Source organism: Telopea speciosissima, chromosome 4 (genome assembly GCF_018873765.1).
Source record: "Telopea speciosissima isolate NSW1024214 ecotype Mountain lineage chromosome 4, Tspe_v1, whole genome shotgun sequence".
NCBI classification, from domain to species: domain Eukaryota; kingdom Viridiplantae; phylum Streptophyta; class Magnoliopsida; order Proteales; family Proteaceae; genus Telopea; species Telopea speciosissima.
In genome coordinates, this window is record NC_057919.1 from 53,161,148 (window position 1) to 53,175,355 (window position 14,208).

The window sequence follows — 14,208 nt, forward strand, 5'->3', positions numbered from 1 at the left end:
AAACAGAAGATCAGAACCCGCAAAATTGAACTTTTGGAACCTAAGTGATATCAGGTTCTGGTTCAATATTGCCCATGCTAGCCTCTAAGTTGTTTGCTGTCTCGATTAAGAAATTCATACTAATCTCATGACTCGTCTATTAAGGCATTTCGAATAGCCAACTACCTTGGCCTTAAATGAGTCTGAGGTGTCTAACGGAAAGTAACACATAAGCTTGGCATGCTTGATTGATAGCCTGCGGAACCTCACACTGTCTTTGGCCTATTGATGGGTAAGAATTCCCTCTTGTATATATAATTATAGTATTTTTACTTAAATAGTATAGTAGGGGGCAGAATGGTAATTTTATTTTGTGGGACCCACATCCCCAGTGTGGAATCCAACTTCCCGTAGTTTACCCCGGCTGGATTCCCGCTTGTGTCACATGACATCACTTCTGTCACACCCCGGCCCGATTATTAAGGGCCAAGTGTGGCGGGATGTCTCTGACATCCAACCAATCCCCAAGGATCACAAGTACAGTACTCTATTCACAATCATTGCTCACAGATACTGTTAAAAAATTATTTATCCACCCGTGTCCCCCTTTGGATAGTCTGCCGTGTTAAAAGCTCCTGTATGATATACATATTGTTTCCTCCCTTTCCTACAAGGTCGGCCTTTTAGAGGAAGCGGTTTCTACATGGTATCAGAGCAGACAGGGGTCACGATATCGAGTCCCCCTGGGAGCGGGCAGGTGTTAAAAACTTATTTATCCACCTGTGTCCCCCTTTGGATAGTCCGCCGTGTTAAAAGCTCCTGTATGATATACATGTTGTTTCCTCCCTTTCCTACAAGGTCGGCCTTTTAGAGGAAGCGGTTTCTACAATAAGGCTTGTGATACAACTATACAGTTCTCAAAGGTACCACTGAGTAAAAGTATACAAGAAACTATACTATAACTATATAAAGCATTTATAAAGCATAAAAGAGTGGGGAGGTAGCCTGAACTATCAGGCCAAGATCAGGAGGTTGCGCAATCATCACGTGCGCACGAAGTATCGTGCACTTCAAACTCCAGCGCCGCAAATCCAACATTAGAAGTAACTAAATCACCTAAAAAATAAGAATATCTACAGGGGTGAGCTCTCAACTGAGCCCAGTAAGGGGGGTACAAGCATACAAACACAATAAATCCATGATGCATGTGCTAAACTAACATGTTCCTAGCACAGATACTAAGTCTCATGGGGTATAAGTATTACTACTAGTGGTAGATGCTAACCTCGGTCCCGGAACTAACCTTTGGTCACCCGAGCGAAACCATTCTACCACGGTGAGGACCCGCTAGTTCCGGAACTAACACATCAGACCCCGACAGAACCCCAAATAACCAACACTGCCTGTTTATTCCCACAGCGGAATTAGGGACCCGCTAACATGGGATAGAAGATGGCATCCCAGAACTAACACATCGGTCTTTGCCACGGGTTGTCCAACACCTTTCCCCCTGTTGGTAAGGGGCGCAGTACTGGGTAATGAATATCAACCTAGCCCAGTGCAGTCTAAACATGATGAGGCAACCATGATCTGAGTTATAAATTACCGAATTCCATCATCATAAATTCACATCATATAAATAATCAATGCAAATGCAATGCAGTATGTCTTTGTGCAACCTATTTTACATGCAGTCTAATGCATTAAATAAAAGCTAGAAAACTACATGCTCCCGGTATAGAAGTAATGATGCATGAGCATGGCATTCAGCATAAAGTTGAAATTAATGTGATAAACACGCAGGAAATTAAGGTCGAATCCCCTTACCTGAGATAGTCGATAAACCTAGTCAGTTAGAAACCCAAAAAACCAAGTAGTCCTCACCAAAAATGGAGTAAAACAGTCCTAAATAAACATCAAAACATCATATATCAGTGAGGGTAATAGTCTAGGTCAAACCCTAAGGAATCAGTCCAACAATCACACAAAAAGGGGCAGCCGGATGCAGACTTCCAGTGAGCCGGTTGACCGCCCCTAGGCCTGCAACAGCATCCGGGTCAATGTCCGAATTTGGGGGTTTTGCTCCAATTGCATGGATCTTTGCATGCAAGGCCCTAATTTGATGATTTAGCACCAATTCAAGGTGGGTCAGTCTATATGGGGCTCCAATTTCATATTTGGCTTCCTAATTTAGGGATTTCATAATTTAAACCTAAATTAGTTGACTTAGGATTTATGGTTTGCCATTAGAAACAGTAATTGGGCTGATTAGAGGTACAACCATGAAGATTCAGGCATAGCTAAACCTAAACAGCACTAAACAGTAAGAAATTTGGTGGAACTTCCACTGTTTAAGCTTGGATTAAAAGCTTTAATGGCAGAAATCTATTTAGGCATAGTCTAGGCTGAAATTAGATCAAATTTAGAGGAGGAGGAGATGGAAACAGCAGGGATTCTCAGAGCTTACCTGAAGTCAGCAGCAAGAAGGGACGATGGCAGCCTTGCCTTTATGCTCCAAGGTCTCTAATGGAGGTCTCTAAGCTTCCAACTCAAGTCTAAGATGAATTTCCAAGGTATGCTTCTCATTTCCTTTCTTCTTCTTCTCTTTTTCTTCTTTCTTTCTTGTTCTCCAAGGCTGGAACGATTCTGGTTCCTCTTCTCTTTGTTGGTGAATAATGAATAGTGTAAAGAGGGTTATATTTATAGAAACTTTAGCACTAAGGGGTTGTTTGGTCATTTGGGCATAAATTATTTCTAAAACTAATTTCCAAAGCTGTTTATAACCAAAATCCTGTTTCTATTGTTTTATTCTAACCATAAAGTGATGTCGGACGACATCAGAGATCATCCAAATACGGGTAATTGTTAAGGACATGATTCTCCATTAGGGATGTGGGTCCCACAGACGTAAATTGACCAAAATACCCCTCTAAGTCTAATCGGTCGAACATTACATTTTAAAAACATATTTAAATTACACTTACATTGAGTTTAATTAAGGGAGAGGTCCTGCAGCCTGTCCAGCCAGTAGACCCGACACAGGTAGCTCTGTTGCGGGGTCCCACAAGGTAAAAATTACTATTCTGCCCCTAATACACTAATTAATTAAAAATACAATATATATACATATAAAATGGGATTCTTACCTGGGATTCGGCCTAAGACAGAGAGAGGCTTCGCATGCCATCAAACCAGCATGCCAAGCACAGGAAAAAGATGTGATGCTGCCCATAGCTTGAGGTTAGCATGGGAAATATTGAACAAAAATCTGAAATCACTCGGGTTCCAAATGTTTTTTTTTTTGCGGGTTTCACAACTTCCCATGACTTCAACATAAGTTTTAGGTAGTTATTTCTAATTTAATTAGTTTATAAAATTAGATTTTCAAAACTAAGTTTTATTAAGACCCAACCAAACACACCCTAGTAAGAATAACTATATAAGAGAAACTTAGCTTTAGGATTTCATTTCTTACCAAAACAGAATTCGGTTTCAGCTTAGGAGCTCTAAAGGAGAGAAAGAAGACGAAGAGAAAGGAAGGAGAAGGGCTTGGAGCTTGGAGCCTAACATTTGGAGCATAAATTGGGGCTGCCATCATCAACTGTACTCTCAATTCAGGTAGGTTACCTAACCCTCAAATCTGGTTTCCCAAAATTCCTCTCCTCTCCTAAAATTCTGGGTGAACTCTTGACCCACACCAACCATAGAGCTGGAAACCCTAAATTGGAGGTTGTTAATGACCCTAAACCCTAACCTAATTAGACCAATCTATCATTCTAGGGCAAACCCCAACCTTATAAAACCCTAATCCGTTTAATCTTATACATATCTGCCTAATTAATTACAAAACTCAGAAATTCCTTTTAATCCTCTCTAGGGTTTCAATCCTTGCATGGATGATACATGCAATTGGGTCATTTTAGACCCAAGACTATACCCTAGTATAGCCCTAAGCCAATTTGGGGAAATAGACTCCATGCATGGCAAGATACATGAAATTGGAACTCAAAAATAGGCACTGTATGACCAACCGGATTCAGAGCCCGTGACCCCTACGGTCGACTGGATTCAGGGGTGGTCTGAATCTGCTCCACCCCTATTGTCTCTGCTTTGGTCCTGGTTGGTTTAGGCTTTAACCTAGGCTTATATAGGGTCTCATACATGTTATTTACTACTGTTTAGGACTATAATTTCGTATTGGTGAGGTTTGTTTGGGAGTTGGATTCATCTACGGACTTGTACAAACATCAAACTCTAGGTAAGGGGATTTTGACTTTAATTTCGGCATGTTTGTGATATTTAATTTTGGTTTGTTATGATTGTCATGTCATGCATCATACTAATAACACTGATCATGTATTTTTGCTAGCTTTAACTTCTTTGCATTAGCTGTGCATGATTTTAGGTTGCATTTCCATATTGCATTTGCATTTATTACTTGATTCTTGGAATTTATTATGATGTTGATGTTATTGGACAGAATTGTTGTATTATCTATTATGATTCATATGTCATCATGATAGTATGCATTGGGTTAGGGTTGGCATGAACCCAGTGCTACGACCCCTACCAATAAGGGTTGAGGTGTTGGATAACCCATGGTAGGTCCGAAGGGTAAATTCCGAAATGCCATTCACTGTCCCATGTTAGGGTGAACACTCTACTGTGGGAACAAATAGTAGGGTTAGTCATTGGGGGTCTACTGGGGTCCAATGTGTTCATTCCGGAACTGGCAGGTTTTCACAGTAGTAAAATGGTTTCGCTCGGGTGACCGACGTCTAGTTATGTGTTTCCGGGACTGAGGCTATCATTCTATTACAGTAGCACTTATACCTCATGAGACTTAGTATTGTTGTTAGAAATATTCTTAGTTCTAGGTCATTCATCATGGACTATTTGCACTTGCTTGTGTGTTTCCCTTGCTGGGCTCAGTGGAGCTCACCCCTGTGGATATCCTTATTTTTTAAATGACTTGGTTACTTCTGGTGGTGGATTTGCGGCGCTGGAGTATGAAGTGCACGATGCTTCGTGCGCATGTGATGATTGCGCATTCTCTTGATCTTGGCCTGATAGTCCAGGCTCTCTCCCCACTCTTTTGTGCTTATAAACGCTTTTGTATAGTTATAGTATAGTTTCTTGTATAGTTTTACCTTGCGGTACTTTTGAGAACTGTATAGCTGTAACACAAGTTAAATCCTTTATATAAATGAAATATCACTTAGACTTCTCTTATTATTGATGTTACCTTTATTATTTAAATTGTTTTCGCTGCGTCTGACTACTATATTTGTGAGATATATTTGTAAATGGAGTATTGCACTTGTGGTCCTGGGGGATTGGTTGGATGTTAGAGACATCCAGTCACACTTCGCCCTTATTAACCGGGCCGGGGTGTGACAACTATAGGAGGAGGAAAAAGAAGAGTAAAAGGGGGAGAAGAGACTGCCGACAGGGAGAAGAATGTATATCTCTAACAGCAGTCCTCTTATAATATTACAATAGGGCAAAACAGAATTGCAAGGCTACAAAGGACAAGCATACCCAAGTCCTTGCAGTAGACTAAAACCCAACGCTAAAACAAATATACTACAGGGTATGACTAGTATATCCCTGTGATAGCATATACCACATTTTAACACTCCCCCTGAAGTTGGAGCATTTAGATCACCATGCCCAGCTTGGACCAAGTTTTCTGGAAAGAGGGAGTAAACAGAGGCTTGGTAAACATATCACCCAACTAATCTACTGAGGAAATGAATGGAATGTCAATCAACTTCAATGTAGTTGGTCCTTTTGTGAAACACCAGGTTGCTGGCAATATAGTTAGTAGCTTGATTATCGTAGAACCTCTTCATAGGTCTAGTAAATAGAAATCTAAGGTTGTTAGGGCGTCGCCTAAGCATCCAGGGGGTTTGTTTTGGAGTGCCTTGGTTGGTGTCTCCTTAAATTTTTCCACCCCTCGGCCACCTTGATTCGCTTATCGCCTTGACAACTGTGCGGAAATCCCAACTCTTGAAGCAATGATTTCAACCACATTAACTCGGTTGCAGTATGAGCCATGGATCTATACTCAGCCTTAGCACTGGACCTAGCCACAATCGTTTGCTTCTTAGTTATCCATGTGACAAGATTGCCACCAATAAAAGTACAATAGCTTATGGTAGACTTCCTATCACCGATAGCACCAGCCCAGTCTGCATTAGAGTATCCAGCGCTTGTAAATAAGATTTCACCTTTGTAATCCCAGATACATCATCCCCAAATATGATAATATCATCGATATACACAACCAATACAATCACCTAAAAATCTCGACGATGAACTGTTTGCAAGAAATAATTACCGCAAGCGTACGGATTAATCGTAGCTACGGGTTGAACACAAGGAGATGTATACCACTCTATCTTACTCACTTAAAAGCAATGCAAAGTGAACCAAATTAATTAAAGTGATGGATTAAACTAACGATAATTAAACTAACGTATCCTAACTCACAAGCATCTACCGAATCGAATCCTAACACACATCTATCTAACGAAATTACGCATCTAACGAATTGAATTGGCGTCCTAACACATATCCATCTAACCTATCAAAACTAACGCCGATTGAAGGATTAAATAACCACAGCCACACACCATAACCACACAAAAACAAAGGAAAAATAAATCTAAGGGGTCAAAGAAGTAAAACCCGAAGGTGCTTGAACCGAACTGAAATTGCTTGCTTTTCTCTACCACACTTGAAATCTCCTACCAAATCTGAAAAAAATAAAACAAAATTAATTAAATTAAAACCTTAACATAATGCATGATGATGATAGTGAATAAAAAATAAAATTCCTTAACCATTAAAGAATTAGAGAAGTAGAGAATGAGAATAAAAATAAAAAGAGTGGAGAATTAAAGTCCTACTAGAATGGTGGGAATAGAGGGTATGAGAGTGAGATTACAATAAAAATAATGGAAGAACTAAGGGATTAAGAAGAAGAAAATAAAAATAAAAACTTTGAACCAATACTCCCTTCTACCAAACTTGTGATTGCATGAATTGATTAGGCATTGAATGGATGTAGTTGATGAAGCTTGAGAAACTTGAATGAACCTTGCATGGCTTTCTCTTCCAATTCTCTAAGTCTTCTAACAAGAATTAGAAATTTAAACTAGAAAGCTTTAAAACTAGAACTAGAATTAAGAGATTACAACCATATTGAAGACAATAATTGAATTAAAACTTGCATAAAATTATTACAACAATGGAAATCAAATTAATACAAGCAAATTAGAAACTAAAAGCCAAAAATTAGAGGAAGAAGAAGAGAATTTTCATTGAGAATTGAACTAGAATTAGCATTAGAATAACCACCTACAACCCCAAAGCCTTAGGGGTATTTATAGGAGGAGGAGAAGAAGAGAGGAGAGGAGAGAGCTCCACGGTGTTGGGAGGCTCTCTCCTTCTAAAACCGTGGAGGCTTTGGAGAGAATCCTCCTAAAAATAATGATTCCCTTCTCCTTCCTTTACAAATTACTTGAATCCCTAGAAAAATAGAAAAAAAAAAAAAGGAAGTAAGAGAGATACAAAGCTTGGTCCAATAGACCAGCTATTTTCCAAAAAGTAAACTTTCCAATTTAATTCTTGTGCTTCCTTTTCTTTGCAGGAGTCTTCTCCAAGTAATGTGATCAAGGCATCTTCAATCTTTGACTTTTCAACCTTCCAAGGATGAGAGAATATTCTTTATAAGATATCTATCCATATTCAAATTCCTAAAATACCCTTGGAAAAAGTTGGAGGAGAGAGTGATGACTAGGATTCCACTCAAGAATAAATAAAACCCCATTATGTCCTCCAGAAAAATCGTGGAGCCTTATGCACTCTTAAAAAATCGTGGAATCTTGTGGGTCTTAAAAAATTATGGAAGGTGTGGGTCCCCCCATGTGTGGATGGCAGCTCTTCTCTCTCTTCAAGATTTGGAAATCGCAGAAAGGGTCCTGTACGTGCATGAAATCTCAGTCCTTGATTAGAAGTACCTTCTTTGATGTCAAAAATACCCTTGGGAAGTGGTAGACAGGCTTGGGCTTGCATTCTAGCTCATATGTGGCCCATTATTCTTTCCTAGCCTGTAAAGAATAATCGCTTGCATGATGGCCTAAACGAATGCGTAATTGCATTCCGTCACATCCATCTTGCTCAAAATTCAGTCCTCTTTATAGCCATGGAAAGAAATATGGTGACTTTACGTGTAGATTAGGAGATGCAGCTCCCGATAGCCCAGAATAGCATAAAATTACCGTCCTTGAAAAGGGATTTTTTTATTATTTCGCATGCTAGGGCACCTAATTCCCTCTTTCTCTTGCTTCGCAATCAAAGAAACGTATGCACAAAACCAAAACTACCACCATAATTAAAATTCACCAATTAAGTTCACACACACCCCCACACTTAGCTCATGCAGTGTCCTTAATGCATGCAGAAAAGAAAGAATAAGGACAAGGGAGGAGATGAGGGGGCTTACCAGATATAATCAACAAAGAGGATCATGAAGAGTCATGAGCTCTACAACAGGTACTAGGAGCATCAACAGAAATCTCAATCCATGGTCGGTAAGTGTAAAAAGAGCTTCAGAATCAGAAAATAATCGACCATGAATTTTAGTAAAGCGAGAAATAACATGGAAGTTAAGCACAAATGATAAATACCTAACAGGAATATCTGTTCACATGGGACAGTGGCAAATGAAGGCAGTGAAAAATAGTCCATGTAAACAAATCCTCCCATTCCCTCCCATGGTCAATGTAGAATGTATGTCATTATCGCAAAAACCAACAAAGAATGGATCGCAGTAAGCATCAAAAGGATCATGAATAGCAGTAACCTCACCAAGATAATCATAAAAAATAGGAGGTTTACTCAAATCAATCCTAGCAATAAAACTATCTGCCCTTCGCATAACTTGGTTTGCCAAATAGGGATCACGATAATATGCTTGAAGAGCATCATGACTAACATTGTCCTCCTCAATAAAATCATCAAACCTAGGAGGTTTGGACAAATCAACATGTGAGACAAAACAATCCTCAGTATGACAATCATCTGGGTTTTCCAAAGAAAGAGAAGGAGATCGAATTTCCTGGGTTTCTATGCTATCATGAAAATCTGATTCTAAATCAGTAGAAACATTAGGCTCACTAAGATCAGGAATTTCAGGTAAAAGTTGGACTTCCCCAGGTGGCTCATCAAACTTCGCTTCACTAACATCTTCAAGAAACTCAATCTCAACAAATAAATCATCTTGTTGGGAGTGACTCATTAACTTCAAACTGGGGTGGTGGACTTTCAACATCATTAAACTGGGGATGGGGCGGTTCATTCTGAACTAGAATCTGGTAACATAGATTAGGTTCAGGCTGACTAGGTAATTTACCCGTTTCCTCCTCTTGCATCATGGTGATCAGTTGAGAAAGTTGCTTCTCCATGTTATTGCTACTTTCTATGAAAAGGGCAATGTTCTTCTCAAACTCACTCATTCCGGCCTCCTCACCCATTTTTTAAAACTCAGGGGGTTGTTGATATGGTGCAAGGAGAGGTGGCTCACTGAGATTCAATGGAGGGTTGGGCATTGGAGGACCAAACTGACCATGATATTGGAAATTGGGTGGTCCAGCTTGGTTATTCCATTGATCCCACGAGAAATTAGGATGATCACTCCACCCCTGATTGCAATTACGAAAAGAATTGTGCTGAAATAGAGGACTCGCATTTTCATTACCGTAGCTACCCCCATAAAGATTAGGGCATCCTTCCATAACATGGATAGTCTAGGGATGTAACCAATCAAAATTTCCTGAAAGCCCATAGTTGGGTTGGGGAACAAAATTGTACTGGGGTGGTGCAAAGTGGTTCTCTAACTCACTACTTTTGGCTGCCCTAGCCTGTTTAAACCTTTCCCTCAAAGTCATGGCTGCCTTAGCATGGTTCCACCTTTCCCCCAAAGTTATAGGTGGAGGTGTATCTCCCATTATTCCAAACATGCATAAACTAACCACCTATCCAAAATTGAGATCTCCCTAAAACAAAATTTTTTTTTTCAAACAAAAAAAGAAAAATCACAAGAAAAACGAGGGAATTAATAGACAGTTGGAGCATTGCCCTCAAGGATTGAAACAATGGTTCCAATGCTGTAAGGTTGCCATATAGGTTGACAGCAAGGGAACCCGTATAGTCTTCGTAAGCCACCTACGGGCGACTCCAAGGGGATTCTGATGTAGAGTGGAGGACTACTATACGTTTTTGTTTCCAAACAAAAGCACTCACTATGTTGCTTTCCTGTTATCAAAGTTGATCACCTCCAAAGATAAGTCACATGCCAATCTAAACCACCCAAACGAATCAAGGAGCACCAAGATTGGCTGGGTTGGGGCATATGAAAAACTTTAGATTGAGCGCATAGTCTTTGAAATAGAAGAGAAACAAGTTGAGGTTTTTTTTTTTTTTTTTGAAAAGGAATAAAAAAAAGAAAAAGAAAATAAAGCACTCCGAATTACTTAAAAATCAGAAAAATAAAGTGGACAAATATCTCCCCGGCAACAGCGCCAAAAACTTGTTTGCAAGAAATAATTACCGAAAGCGTACGGATCAATCGTAGCTACGGGTCGAACACAAGGAGATGTATGCCACTCTATCTTACTCACTTAAAAGAAATGCAAAGTGAACCAAATTAATTAAAGTGTTGGATTAAACTAATGATAATTAAATTAACGTATACTAACTTACAAGCATCTACTGAATCGAATCCTAACACACATCCATCTAACGAAATTACGTATCTAACAAATTGAATTGGCGTCCTAACATATATCCATCTAACCTATCAAAAATAACGCCGATTGAAGGATTAAATAACCACAGCCACACACCACAACCACACAAAAACAAAGGAAAAATAAATCTAAGGGGTCAAAGAAGTAAAACCCGAAGGTGCTTGAACCGAACTGAAATTGCTTGCTTTTCTCTACCACACTTGAAATGCTCCTACCAAATCTGAAAAAAATAAAACAAAATTAATTAAATTAAAAGCTTAACATAATGCATGATGATGATAGTAAATAAAAAATAAAATTCCTTAAGCTTGGAAGAATTAGAGAGGTAGAGAATGAGAATAAAAATAAAAAGAGTGGAGAATTAAAGTCCTACTAGAATGGAGGGAATAGAGGGGATGAGAATGAGATTAAAATAAAAATAATGGAAGAACTAAGGGATTAAGAAGAAGAAAATAAAAATAAAAATTTTGAACCAATACTCCCTTCTACCAAACTTGTGATTGCATGAATTGATTAGGCATTGAATGGATTAGTTGATGAAGCTTGAAAAACTTGAATGAACCTTGCATGGCTTCCTCTTCCAACTCTCTAAGTCTTCTTACAAAAATTAGAAACTTAGACTAGAAAGCTTTAAAACTAGAATTAGAATTAAGAGATTACAACCATATTGAAGACAATAATTGAATTAAAACTTGCATAAAATTATTACAACCATGGAAATCAAATTAATAAAAGCCAACTAGAAACTAAAAGCCAAAAATTAGAGGAAGAAGAAAAGAATTTTCATTGAGAATTGAACTAGAATTAGCACTAGAATAACCACCTACAACCCCAAAGCCTTAGGGGTATTTATAGGAGAAGGAGGAGAAGAAGAGAGGAGAGGAGAGAGCTCCACGGTTTTGGGAGTCTCTCTCCTAAAATCGTGGAGGCTTTGGAGAGAATCCTCCCAAAAATAATGATTCCTTTCTCCTTCCTTTACAAATAACTTGAATCCCATGGAAAATAGAAAGTAAGAGAGATACAAAGTTTGGTCCAATAGACCTGCTATTTTCCAAAATGTAGACTTTCCAATTTAATTCTTGTGATTCCTTTTCTTTGCAGGAGTCTTCTTCAAGTAATGTGATCAAGGCATCTTCAATCCTTAACTTTTCAACCTTTGAAGGATGAGAGAATATTCTCTATAAGGTATCTATCCATAGTCAAATTCCTAAAATACCCTTGGAAAGTTGGAGGAGAGAGAGAGTGATGACTAGGAATCCACTCAAGAATAAATAAAACCCCATTATGTCCTCCAGAAAAATCGTGGAGCCTTATGCAATCTTCAAAAATAGTGGAATCTTGTGGGTCTTAAAAAATTGTGGAAGGTGTGGGTCCCCCCATGTGTGGATGGCAGTTCTTCTCTCTCTTCAAGATTTGGAAATCACAGAAAGGGTCCTGTACTTGCATTAAATCTCAGTCCTTGATTAGAAGTACCTTCTTTGATGTAAAAAATACCCTTGGGAAGTGGTAGACAGGCTTGGGCTTGCATTCCAGCTCATATGTGACACATTATTCTTTCCTAGCCTGAAAAGAATAATCGCTTGCATGGTGGCCTAAACAAATGCGTAATTGCATTCTGTCACGTCCATTTTGCTCAAAATTCAGTCCTCTTTACAGCCATGGAAAGAAAAATGGTGACTTTACATGTAGATTAGGAGATGCAGCTCCCGATAGCCCAGAATAGTATAAAATGGCCAAAAACCTGAAAAGTACAAGAAAGCACCCGAGTAACTCTGTTCAATGTGGTAAAATGCATGCTTTATACCCTAAGATTTCACGCATAAATGTGCTCATCACGAACAAACACTGAATGATCGGAAAAACACTGCAAGAACCCGCATTGAGTAATAATCGAACTGAAATTATCATATAAGGTTCTGGATGACTGTTTTAGGCCATAAATCACCTTGTGTAACTTACAAACTCTTTGAGCATTCTCCTCCTGAGCAACATACCAGTGGTTGCTCCATATATACCTCATGCAAATCGCCTTATAAGAAGGTATTTTTTATATTTAACTGATATAATGGCCAACCATAATTCACAGCTAAAGAAATGAGTGCACAAACTGAATTAAGTCGAGCAACAGGGGAGAAGGTCTAAAAGTAATCCACACCATAGGTCTAAGTAGAACCCTTTACAACCAAAATGGGCTTTTAGCTATTCAACAGAGCCATTCGGATTGTAGTTAATAGTGTACCCTCGACAACACCAGACAAGGTCCTTACTTGGAGGTAAATCCATTAGAGTCTATGTCTAATAAGAAATTAAGGCATCCATTTTCGCTTCCATTGCCACTTTCTACCTATTAACGAAATAGAAAATAGGAGAATGCTTCAATGATTGATGTGATCAACCAAGCCATATATTTATATTATGAAGAGTTACATTCTAATGACAATAATACCCCTAGCATAGCAGACATAGCTAAGCAGTACATAGACATAAAAATAAAGCAGTAAAAAGACTAGAATACCCCCACGGTATTCTGGTGTACATTATTCAACACTCCCCCTCAAGTTGGAGTAAAAATGTTAATCATGCCCAACTTGACTAAACTAGGATGAAATGGCTTTCCAGATAATCCCTTGGTGAAAATATCAGCAAGCTGATCAGCAGACTTCACAAAGGGAACACAAATCAGCCCTTCTTCCAATTTCTCCTTGATGAAATGCCTATCCACTTCAACATTATTGGTGCGATCATGCTGTACCGGGTTATGTGCAATGCTGATTGCAGCCTTGTTGTCACAGTACAACATCATAGGAAGACGAAGAGGAACACCACGATCTTGTAGCAATCCTTTGAGCCAAAGTAACTCACATATACTTTGTGCAATAGCACGAAATTCTGTTTCGGCACTAGAACTACAAAAGAACAATACCCAGAGATGGACTTGCGATCTGTAGAACCAGCCGAATCAGCATCAGTATATGCCTCTATCCGTAGGTGACCATGAGGAGACAGGAGAATGCCTTTTCCTGGAGCTGACTTCAGGTAGTGAAGGATACAAAGAACAACCTCCATATGAGAAGAGTAGGGATCATGCATAAATTGACTCATAGTACTCACAACAACAACAATATCAGGACGTGTGTGTGAGAGATAAATCAACTTCCCCACTAGTCTTTGGTACCGGCCTTTATCAACAGGTTCACCCTCTTTTCCTTGAGACGAACAATAGCATCCATAGGAGTATCTGAAGAGTGATATCCTAACAAACCAGTTTCAGCCAATAAATCTAGGACATACTTCCTTTATGAGAGAATGATGTCTTTAGAGGATCTGGTAACCTCAATCCCAAGAAAGTACTGTAGCTTTCCTAGATCTTTAATCTCAATCTCCTGCCCAAGAAAGGTCTTCAACCGGCTGA